Below are 13,082 nucleotides of genomic sequence, written 5' to 3' on the forward strand. Positions count from 1 at the left end.
TTTAGTATCCTTTCAATGCCATTCTGATATAGCTACATCATAGAATATGGGATCTGAGCAGCAATGAAATAATATATAATGTTTACTATGAGGCCACTATTTTGACAATTATTAACATAAAAAGGGGGCTCTGTATAGAGAACTGGAAAGCTGCCCCTCACACAAATTAAAAATTGTTTTTGCTTTTTCTGTTGCTGTAATAAAATACTGACAAAAGAGTATATGTGAAAATGATTTTACTTTTGGCCCACAGTCTTGAGATACAAAATTATCATAGTAAAGTAGTAAAGACAGCACAACCATGAAGCAGATGGTCACAGTGAATGTAATGCATAGAAGGCAGAGAGGACAATACACCCCACACCTATGGCAGCTTAAATGAGAAATTCCCCCTCATGTAAATTTAAAACCCTTCCCTTGGTTGGTGGTTGTAGAATGTTTTTTCAAACCTTACTTTATTAAATGTAATTTCATGTTCTAACCTCCTTTTCACCCCCACCACCCACTAGAGAATAATAGGAGTGGAAAGGGAATAGGGCAAAGGGATATGGACCTGTTGAAATAGTTCTTGAGAGAATCCAATCTGCTTTGTCAGGGTATCAGTAAACAGTTCACACATCAGTAGGGTCACCCATCATGCTCAATACCATTCTTGAATCAGCAAATGGAAGTTCAACTAGGAAGAAATGGCAAGGTTCTGCATCCCACCTGGTTCCTCAGAAGCAAGGTTGCCAGAACATCACCAGAAGTTCTTTCTTATGGTTCTCTCTATGAAGTCACAATAAACGAGGACCAACGAAGATGGCAAGGTGAACCAATACTATGCAGTCATCCACGGTCAAGTTGAGTTATTTTTATACCCTTTGCAACATCATGCTGCCTTCAAGCTCCATTTTCAATAAAATATCATATGCCCTTTTCCTGACTGCTTCAGAAAAACACCACGCTTTAGCAAATTATCTCCCAGCGACCGTTTTTCAGCCAAACATCCCCTCATAAGACAGTTTCCAGAAAAGAAAAATCAGCCAATTACAGAACCTGAGGCTTCTTTTCTAGATCCAGCTGCAATTGCTGATTCAAGAATAGCGTTTGAGAGAGGATCAAGCTGTCCCTGCTGACACAACTGAAATCCAAGAAACGAGAGAATTTCTTCAGTCAGTGCTGTTCGTGAAGGTTATGGAAAACATTTAAGAGGCAGAGTTTGCTGAGGAAGCATGTCACTAGTTTTGAATTTTTGCAGTCTCATACCACTTCATGGTTTTGCTTCCTTCCGGTATGTATGCTCAAATTAAATTACTAGATTTCTGCTCCCCATTGCCATGCTTTTCCTGACATGAATGGAGTTGATCTTCTGGAACCATAGCCTAAATAACTGGTTTTTTTAAATTGCATTCATCAAAGTTTTTTTATTACAACAGAAAAAGAAGCTAGAATAACATCTTATGCTAGTTCTCTCTACTCCTATCCTACAGATCCTCTTCCTAGGGAAATGGTTCCACCCATGATGGGCAAAAATCAGATCAATTAATGTGTAACAAGATAATCCACAGACAGACTAGAAGGGCAACCATACTAGATGTCCCCTCATATGTATTTCCTTCCTTCTCATGATTCTAACTTTTGCCAAATAACAACAGTAAGAGAGTTCCAGTGTTCTTTCTTCTAATATAACAAAGAAATAAAGAAAATAAATTTTTTTAAGCAGCTAATATTTAACTGCTTTTAAGTCCTTTTACACTTAATATTAAGGCTCAGGCAAAAGATTTCTGGGGCTTATTCATTATTTCTGATCTTTCCAAAAATAATTCCTAAAACCTTGGATGCAGGAGTTGAATTGTGGATGTCCTTTGGGATCGTGTCTAGTAGTATTGTTTTGGAAGAGTCAACATGACCACAGCAACTTTATAGAGGAAATAAATCACTGGGGCTGGCTACAAAGCCAGAGAGGGTTCAGTCCATTATCATCATGGCAGGAAGCATGGCAGCTGCAGGCAGACATGGTGCTAGATGAAGCTGAAGTTCCATGTGAAGCAGAGAGATCAGTACACACTGAGCTTAGAAGGCTTGGGCATAGAGACCAAAACCCACTCCCCAGTGACATACTTCCCTCCAACAAGACCAATATCTTAGAATAGCCTTTAATTCCTTGGCGTGGCCAAACATCTTGGGAATACATGAGTCTATGGGGCCATACCTATTTAAACCGGCCACAACTGAGCTTCATAACTTCCTATTTTGATTGGTTTGTAGTTTTCTGTATAGTCCCATTCTGCTGGTAAGGAGAAGTTTTGAAGAAGGGTGGGAATCTATACCATCTGTGGATATAAGGAAAATACTAAGATATAGTTAAGGATAAAGATGGTTTTAGAAAAGGCAGTTTTGAAGATCTACGCCTTTCATCACCGGCTTTTGCGGTTGGTGTCTTTTAGGACGTCTGAAGCTAACCCATAAAGTCTTACCAACACGAAAGTGGCTAAACACGAACTGAGGGAAGGACAGTAACAAGAATCAAATAAAGTGGATGGGGAAAGTCCAGGAGGCCTTAATCTACAGAAAACTGTAGACAACTATGGATCCCTGAGAATGAAGATTTCTAGATAGGAGCACACCAATTGATTACCCAATACCAAAATGGCCAGTCCTGAGGAGACTTGCATAAAGTAACAAGGATACAGACTGAGCAGGTTTTACTTATGATTTAGAAATCATCTATTTATCTATCTATCTATCTATCCATCTATCTATCTATCCATTCATCTATCATCTATCTATCCATCATCTATCTATATCTATCTCTATCATCTACCCAACATTTATCTATTATCCATCTATCTATTCATCTATCTATCTATCTATCTATCTATTCTATCTATCATCTATCTTAGCTATCATTCATCTAAGCATCTATCTATCATCTATCTATCATCTATCTATCTAACATTTATCTATCTATCTATCTATCTATCTATCTATCATATTCTTGCACTAACGAAGAAAGCACAATGGATTTGAAGGAGAGTAAGAATAGGTATATGAAGGGCTTGCAGAAGGGAAAGGAGGACTAGAGTAATACTTTTATAAATCCTCAAAAATAAAAAGAAGTAATTAAATATATTAAAGATGATAGGTCTGTGATGGCACATAGTTTTCCAAACATACAGATATGGATGATGTTGTATCTCAACCCTATTTTTTACATATAGGGTATCACTATCCCTCATAACTTGTTATGTGCAGTGCCACTGACTTCATCCCTCTGCTTTCTGGAACGAGTCTTAAAGATTTTCTTTTGTGATACAATTACGCCTTTACTTGGTTAGATGGTAGACATTGTATACAGCGCAATAGAATAACTGTTGCTATCTCTTACATCATAGGAGGTGGAGGGGTGCCTCAGGTTCTTGTTTAGGAATGGCCAGGGTCTGATTGCACTCCCACAGTTTCACCCAGGGGAGATGTTGAGAACTCATGTCCTTTTTATACCTTAGCCATTTTATAGCTTGACCCTTATTTCCCTTTAGGTTTGATTTCTATCAGGTGGATGCTGACCTTATCCAATAAGCATGATTATTAGTATTTTGCTTTTATAGAGCACTGGATTTTATTTGGAGGAATGAATAAATAGATTAATCTCAACATTATCTATCTATTCCTCCTATCTATCTATTCATTATCTATCTACATAGTGCCAATTCATTTCACTGAAAGTTTTCAGTGTAGAAGTAAGAAATGACCTATAACTTGGTAAGGGCACTGCCCCTCACCCCTATGCGCAGGAGCCTCAGCAGTGTGTGTCTCCCATCCTAGAAGTTTCCAGGACCATGTAAGCCATGTAAGAGCGGGCACATTTAGCCCTAAAAGGTCCACAAAAGTTCCAAAAGAGTGTGAATCCACGAGTGTTACCCTGAAACAATCTCACGCTAACTATTATGTAGAAAATTATCAAATGCTTTCTTTTTCCCCTAGATAAAATGTTGTGTTCTACAGGAAGCGCAGCTGACTCTGTATTTGGCATGTGCACACATACAGGTGGAAGAGAGAAGGGAAGAGGAACGCATCAAAGAAGCTGATATTGTCCAATGAAACGATTTATTTTTCTTAATTATCCCCCCTGCTCACAGTAAAAATATACTTCCCAAATTGCACACTCAGTTAAGTTTGGCAGGAGGTAGTGTGGACTGCCTAGTCTGTGGTTCCTTTTTTTTTTTCTCCTAGCAGAAAAAAAACTAGGGAAATGAGTCATAAAACAACACTGCCTTAAATAACTTCTAGGGAGGGTGATCCCAAGATGAACTTGAGGACAGCACCAGAGGGAGGCTGCCCTTCCAGAGGAGAAATTTCATTAGTGAGGACTTGCCCTTTCCTATTTGCTGACTTTGAGGGCTGGTCAGTTGAGTAGAAAATCTTGTCTGCTTAGGACACCTATGCAGCTCTTCTCAGGACTGAAAGAAGAAGAAGGAAGGAAAAGAAAGTTCCTACCCTGAACGAAAAAAGCATTCTGACACATCAGCTGGGGCCATTCCAAAGTCCCGTGTCATGAAACCTCTCCTTGACTTATATTTTAATTTGATGTGGAAACTTAGGTAAAGGTAGACGTGATAAACACGGATAAGTGCTTTAGGTCTGTGTAGTCAGATACATCAAAGATTATGATATTGTCTTTATTAACTATGACCCATGAATATTTATTTATCAAATCTAAGGCTAGCTCTTATCGGCAAACTAGGATGAAGCATATCTAATTCTATGTAATTTCAGAATTAATTGAGACTAGTACATTGTAATCCACCACTAAAAAATAAGTTCTTTCCTCTTACATTACTTTCTAGTTCTCATCTCCACCCATTGTAAGAAGTCTGGTTTTTCTGTTGTCCTCTTTCTCCAGCTATTTTCTAAGATCCTGATAGAAAGACGTTCACATTCCTCCCGTTAACCCTGGATGTCATTCCACTGAGTGATTTCTGCCTCCAGAAAATGGTCTAACCTCATGATATGAGACAGTAATGCCGGCTGGGAATTAGAATGATGTCACAACTGCCCTAAAACGAGCTGCTACCTTTAGGAGAAGGCCTTTTGAGTAAACCAGAAAACAGTGTTTTCAAGGTAGATCCAGCCTGCCATCACTGGACCCAATGCTTGTTGAGAGTAACAGCAGTACGCTAGATTTCATTCTTAGCCTTCTATTTTACTAAAATGCTTTAATAAAACAGCCCCACTCAGGCTAATGGTTCACATGCCCCCTGAACATATACAAATATAAGACACACTGTAGCAACTGTAGCAGGACAACCAGAATTGCTTTCCCTAGCTCAATGCGTGCCAGGAAATATAAGCCTATTTTGATGTGACCAGAGGTCGATTTGATCTTAGGTCTTTCTGTCCCACAATCTGAAGTGTTGTATGTATTCCTAGTTGGTTCTCTGATGGATTAATAACAGACCAAAAGCTGTTTGGGGAAGGAACGCTTATTTCAGTTTCCACTTTTACATCAGGACCAAGAGAAGCCAAGGCAAGAACTCAAGGAAGGAGCAGAAGCAAAGACTGCGCAGAGACAGCTCTGGCTTGCTCACCTCTCTTTTAGGTGGCACGGGCTTCCTGGGTCAAGGAATGCACCATTCACAGAGGGCTGGGTCCCTCATCCACCAATCAGCAACCCATACAATGTCACATGGCTGCATATGCTAACCGATGGAGACGCATCACCGGGCATTCTTTTTTCCAGGGACTAGCCAGGCAAAATGTCGAATTAATAAGCACAGTTAGGTATCCACTTGTCCAGGACTGCCTTAAACTTCCTGCCTCAGTTTCCAAGTGGCTGTGATTAGAGGAGTGTTCCATTCGCACTGGCCAATGTGCGCCATTCCTTTCATACTATGAAATTTCCCTGTGACAGCCGAGTTCGAAATTCCGCTGAAGCGCCTAGCAGTGGGAAACAGAAAGGGAAAAAGACAAACCACACTTATGCACATAAGGATAGTTTTGGGGCCAAGTCTTCATTAATTGAACAATTGATCCTATGACCACACTTGTCTGGGAAGAAGAGTGAGAAATGTTTACTTTTTACAGACACGCAGAAAAACGAAAAAGGAGGGGAAATGGATGCTCGGCTAGAACCCAAGCATTTTCTAAAGGCTCTTCCTCATTCTCAGTTCCAATTTGTGTTCTAAGTGTGTGTACCCAGTAATTTCGCCTCTTTTAACTACCTTCCTTTGACTCAAAAAGCCTGTGAGCTTCGACTTACTAAATGCAAGAGAATGCAGACTGGATGAAAAGGTTATACTACAGTGCCCGGAGGCTGCTATGGTGGAAAGCACCGCAGCTCAGTTCAAAGACTGTCTGTCCTCACTAATGTACGTAAGGATCATTTCTAGCTGGGGAGCTTGGAGACTTTTCTCCTAAGCTATCAGTGTCCTCTTCTGGTCTGTCATCAGCAATTTGGTGTGAAATGACACACACAGGCTATTGTTTAACAGTCTTTGAAAATAATAATTAGATATTGTTTCAGATATGGAGGAATTACAAAGACTTCTACATAAAAGACACAATGAAAGTACAATTATAATTCTCAGCTTTATAACACAAAAGATGCATTAATATACATCTGCATTCCCACAGAATATCTCTGAAGTGGTAATTAAGAATCATAGTGATTGCCTCTGGAAGGACAGCTGAAACTGGGGGGAGTTGAGTTGGGGAAGACACTTTGGTAGTTTGTATTTTCTTTCTTTCCATCCAGATGCTATCCGGGTTGAAATTAGCTCTTTTAGCTAGGGACGATAATTGTGCCCGCCAATCCTTTGTCATTGTGGGTTTTGTCAGGTTTGAGCTTCCAGTTGCCCACGTCTCATATGTAAAATGTCACAGATGCTATGATCTCATATATGTTCAGTTGCTGCTGTGTCTGAAGACACTTTCTTTGTTATTATTGAGATGCTTCTGCATTCATAACCTGATCCCAATCCCCACAGTAATCCCTGCCTTGGAGAGGAAGGGTTGTAATGCTAGAGAGGGCTGAGCCCACTTTATTTAGAAATGCCTATTTTAAATGTAGTGTAGGTTGTTAGATTTATGTACATATGTATATATTTTAGCAAATTTCTATGGCAATACTTTTATATGATGTATTGAAAGGTCACATCCCTCTTCATATCTCGGTCTTTGCTCTTTCCCTCATATCCCTACCCAATTTAATAACCCGGCCTTTTAGTCTCCCTTATTCCTCTGTACCATTGTGTTCTATCTCTCTCTAGAAAGCAAACCTCCATGAAATTATATAAGTGGAAAACACATGTCTAAAGACTCAAAAGGTAATCCCTACAAATGAAAGAAAACATGATATCTATGTCTTTGTGAGTCTGGCTTAAAATTATTGTTTCCAAATCTGTCTTGTTACTGCTCTACTGCATGAAGAGACACCATGACCAAGCTAACACTTAAAAAGAAAAATATTTCATTGAGTTTCTTTATAGTTTCATCATGTAAAAGCAGGAATAGAGATTGAAATTGTTGAAAATCTCATCCTTCTTGGTAAAGGCAGAGAAGGCACATTGAACCCATGTGGGCTTTGAACCCCAAAGTCCATGCCCAGTGGTAGCACCTTTCCAACAAGGCCACACCACTTAATGCTTTCTAAACATTATTACTAAATATGAAATAAAAACACTGAAACATAAGAGCCTACAGGAGACATTTTTCGTTCAAAACCACCACATAAGTACATCCATTGACTTCAATTATCAAAATTTCATTTTTTTCTCAACAGCCAAATGTATGGCATTGTGTAGCTGCACCACATTTTGTGTAATTTATTCACTGTGAATGGTCATCTAGTCTGTTTGCCCTTGTTTACTTAGTTTTGTTGTTGTTGTTGTCATTGCTAGTTTTATTGTTGTTTCTTTAAGTGTGTGTGTGTGTGTGTGTGTGTGTGTGATCTTAGTTCTTACATGAAAATAAGATGAAATATCGCGCTCTAGTTGGCATTTTTCTGTTGGCTAAGAATGGTTATATGTTGTATCTTAGATTTTAATAATTTTTGTCTAGTTGCCAGACCCATTTTAATTAGGTTATTTTTCTTTAGTATTCATTCTGAATTTTTATATATTTTGATACTAAGACTTGTTTGATGTGTAGCTGGTAAAGACTATTTTTCCATTCTCTGAAAGCAGTCTCATATGGTGATAGTGTCCTTGCTGTCCTTTAGTTTCACAAGGTCCCATTTTCAGTTGTTGGTCTTAATGTCTGCATCACTGGAGCCCTGTTCAGAAAGTTCTTTTACTACATTCTAAGTTCACCCATATAGCTCATTTTATTTTTTTATCAGATTGGGAATCAATCTTATTGCAGTCCTTTCGTTGTATTTTGGAGTTAAGGAAGGTTTGTTTCATAGGTGAGGGTGAGACCAACTACTGCATCGTGTAAGATGGGTTGCTTCATGACAAGAGTGTGGTGTTTCAGAGAATGTGGAAGTTAACTGTCTCCTATAAAGACCTGTAAGAATACACAGGCCCCTCCCAGTATTAACTAACCTTCATAGAGCAAATGTTTGGTCCATAAAATATGAAGCCAAATGTAAGTAAACTTATTCCTAAATTGCTACTAATCAGGGGTTTAGCTAGACAGAAAAAAATATGACTTGCAAATAAGAAATTCATCACCACATTTTAATTTCCCAGGTAAAATACAGGAAATACAAAAATTTTTAGACACACAATGTCTTTATAAGGGCCAGAATTCTTCAATGCAGAATACATCAGGACTATATCTCAGAATAAAGGCCTGAATACAAGGACAGGAGCTGTAAACCTGGGTCAAAGTATTTGCATGTTGTGTCACCAAAGTTATAAAATATGAGAGATGGAGACAGTAAATGAACTTTAGAATCATCAGGCAAACAAGAAAGGCAAAAAATAAATGATGTTTACTTTACTGGATGAATATGTGCATATATAAGGAACTAGGAACCATGCTAAGAGTAGAAAATAGATGAATCAGGAATTAGTAAGGGTTGTTGAACAAAACAAAAACAGTAATATATTAAAAAATATGGCTGATTAGAAACATGAAATATGAGATACAGAATAAAAGATTTAAACCAGGTATAGTGGCTTAACATCTATATAATCACAGCCCTGGAGAGGCACAAGCACAGGGAGTTTGAGGTTAGTCTGAGCTACATAATGAATTACAGGCCAGCCTGGGTTATCTAGTGAATGCCAGCTAAGAAACATAACTAAATAATAATTGGTTTAACTTTCTACTTGAACTGTCTTCCAGTAAAGTACATAAGAGTATCCCAGGTTCTGTTTTGTTTATCTGTTGTTTTGTTGCTATTGTTGTTGTTGTTGTTGTTTTGAAGCTTGTTTGTAGTAGAAAAAACAACAAAACATCAATTTTTAAGTTGAAGAAGCATAATAAGCCACCCAAAATATAAACACAAGCGCTAAGCTTTTGGTATTTAGATGTGTAGCATGTAAGATGAAATGGATTGATGTATTAAAGATACTATAAGAATAGGTGATGTGCTGTGGGGGAGAGGGGGCCAGCAGAAAAGCAAAATATATTTAGACGTTGCTGTATTAGGAGGGGTAGAGAAAATACAAGAAAATGTTAAACAACTAGGGAAATCCTTAAGAGAGGATATTTTCTGCAACTGAAAGCTGAGAAAAACAATATGTATGTTAATTATCGATATGTATTATATAATGTGCAAAAAAAAATGTTAAATATTTAAAAACTGAACGGTTGGAAATACACACCCATAGAATAAATGAATTATGGATGTCCTAAAACCAAAAGAAAAACATTTCCTAGAGTAAGTAGGAATCCCAGGAATCTTGCTCCTAAAGAACTGAGGAAGAACACAAGACCAAGGCTCTCTTCCTTCTGTCACACCCGGTAAAGGGTACAAATCACTCATAGAAATGTTGTCCTAAGTAGGTACACAAGTGTTCCTCACACATCTTCCTGAATTACTTTTTAGATTACACTTTGGACAACAAACTTAGTATTAGGTTTGGTGGGGAAATAGCGCGCACCAAGAAACTAGTAATTCACCTTTTCAGAAATTTTTAAAGTTTCTCTCCATTCTAAAACATGTTTCAATCATATCGATTTCAGAATATTTTAAGTGATATTATAAACAAACTCTAAAAAAAACATATGGATGAATGTTAAAATAATCTCATCATAATATGACTGCAGAAACATAGTTAAAATATTTCAGTGTATATTTGTCCCTGTGAGCTGCATGACCTGTAACTTTTAGATATGTGATAAAATAGAAAATTATTAATAAATTGCTTTTTATTTCAATGATTTTTGAGATTGTCATATATTGTAGCTGCTAAATATACCAAAGAAAGTTCTTTAAAATTTAAAAGGATGTTAAATCAGCCAACAATGTTAAATTTTAAGAGCCAAGAATAAAATTGCAGTGGCTGTTAGGAGACTTAAGATTTCACATCTCATTGTAAATAACATCCATATGTTCTTTTTCAGATGCCATTGTTCTGGAAAATGAAAGAGAAATACCACTGTATGATATTCAATTCAATGAAAGGATAAACAAGTCATTTTGGTAGATGCCATAAGTGTTTTCATAGAAAATCCAATCCTTATGATTGAAAACAAAATAAACAGGAGTAGTACTAAATGTAAACACAATCGGCAATCTGAGAAATTGACCCATCCATCCAAACATTTCTGACAGATGTGCTTTGTTGAATATTTTAGGACCTAATGTAGTGCAGAGTTACATCCTATTGCATCACTGTTCTAAGCTAGAAGAAACTAATTTTCATTCTGGCATTTCTTTTATTAAAGATTTATTTATTTAATGTATATAAATAAGTACACTGTAGCTGTCTTAGACACCCCTAAAAGGGTACGATCTCTTTACAGATGGTTGGGAGCCACCCAATGTTGGGGGAATTGAACTGCAATCTCTGGATGCAGAATTAACCACTGAGCCATTTCTCCATTTATTCTTACATTTCCTAATAGAGATTATGACAAGGAAATTTAGCTCCTAGTTTAAAAGAAAAGGCTGCATTAAATCTTCATCCTATAGTAGGCAGAAAGTAATGTTAAGGAATTACAGATCTTTAATACAAGTAATGAAAATGGATCTTCATGATGATACAGATATATCAGTCACATGGTTACCTATGTTGATTATGACATGAAAATTATACAAATTTCTCTATGAAAAGTTGATACAGCAAGAAAATAAACTATTTTATTCATATACTTTAGCCCTACATTTAAGTATGCATATCTAGACAGAGTTTAATTATTATTTTAAGATTAAACGAAATTTTAGGGGAAAGTGAACATTGAAAATTAATAATTTCACTCAATCACATTTTGTAATAACAAACACTGTTAAGTTTAAGGGCTACCATTTACTATATGCATATAACATAGTTTGAAAATAGTTTGAATATATTTCATATTTCCATAGATAGATTCTTACAGTTGTCCTATGCAGAGACAACTTAAGAGAAATAAGAAATAATTTACTATATTATTATTATTTAAATTATTATTATTTTATTTATTACTTGTGATTATAGAATGAGACCTTCCAGGAAAAAAAATGGTTTGGCCTTCAGCAAAGTCTATACAAAAAAATGACATCAAGATAATCCAGATGGGAGGGACTGTGCAGAAATTGCTAGAATTTTCAGGTCTGTGGACACCATATCAAGATGGTGGGTCAAGAGTTTGGAATTCTCTAAGGTTGTCCAGGGAAGAAAATGCCATGATTTGTTTATAATACGACAGCTGGGGATCAAGTTATCGCCTTTTCCTTTCTCTTTCCTCTCCCTCCTGGCCCCTCCTACATTCCCTTCCCTCCTTTCCCCATTTCACATTACTACATATAGAAACTGAAAGGGGCCTGTAAGCCTTTCCGATTTTATACTCCCTAGCTTGTTTACACCTCCCAGAGTAGGCAGGACATCCTTTCGTCCAAGGTGGCTCTGTTCCTCAGACATCTTCCCTGAGGGGATCGGCCCACACAGCCTCTGCAGCCACTCAAACACGCAGATCCCTCACATCAGCCAGCCTCTCACTGTGATCACTTTCCTGTACTCAGCCATTTATATTTCCATTTCTCAGCTGAAAGTCAGAGAGAAGCTACCTTGCTGCAAAGACTGGAGTTCTAGACTCTGCATGTGATGCAGGATGTAGTGTGGGACCATGACAAGGGAAGGTTGAATCAACACAGGCCAAATCAGCCACCAAAACCTTGCATGTCTATTGGCTCGGTCGCATGTATGTGTTCTCACACCTGATGCAGCCTGAGCCTGAAGTCACTGGAGGATCTTATCTCCGAGGCTTAAATAGTATTTCTATGGACTGTAGTTTCCACTCAAGTAATGGATCAGAGTAAATTACTGGCTGCCTATTCTGTCTCAGAATATAAAACCTCCCCTCAAGACTTTTGAAGCTAAATCTGCAAAGATAAAAGGATTTCTGAACCATTAGGCAGAGTCATTCTTCATTTTCTTTGACAGTTTAGAACCATGCTTTATCATTTTCCTTGGGGAGGTATGGAAGTTCCCCGGAAGCAAAAGAGAAGAGTTTTTAAATGATTTCTGGGGGACTAAAAGTATATTATCACTCTTTGTGTCTCATCTGGTAAAGTGATACGCACGGTGTGTGGCAGGCTTCTGGCTTCCCTGGTGGTGTTTTCACAATATCCCTAAATGAATATGCATGGGGTATGCAGTGACTGTCAAAGAAAAAGACTGTACAAGGAGGTCGGCTGAAAGAACTCCCAAGAAAGCTTTTTGGACACCGCCCTCCGTTTGCTTTCTAATTCTTCAAAATCAATAGCTATTCGAGATAAAGGGCTTGGCACTTTATGTTAAAGTGCTTTCCTGGTGATGTGTTCCAAGCCTTTGCTACTTGTGAGTTCGTCGGTTTGATAGTGTTATTTTGTGTGGATCCTTTCTAGCCTATATGTGATGTTCCAGCATCTCGAAATTACTTTGTTATTGGTGGCCACTTGATTATAGAAAGAAATGAGCAATCACATATTGCTGAAGAAAGGAAGTAAAATAATGTGTTTTTCCATG

This window comes from Rattus rattus, chromosome 11, assembly GCF_011064425.1.
Source record: "Rattus rattus isolate New Zealand chromosome 11, Rrattus_CSIRO_v1, whole genome shotgun sequence".
Lineage (NCBI taxonomy): Eukaryota > Metazoa > Chordata > Mammalia > Rodentia > Muridae > Rattus > Rattus rattus.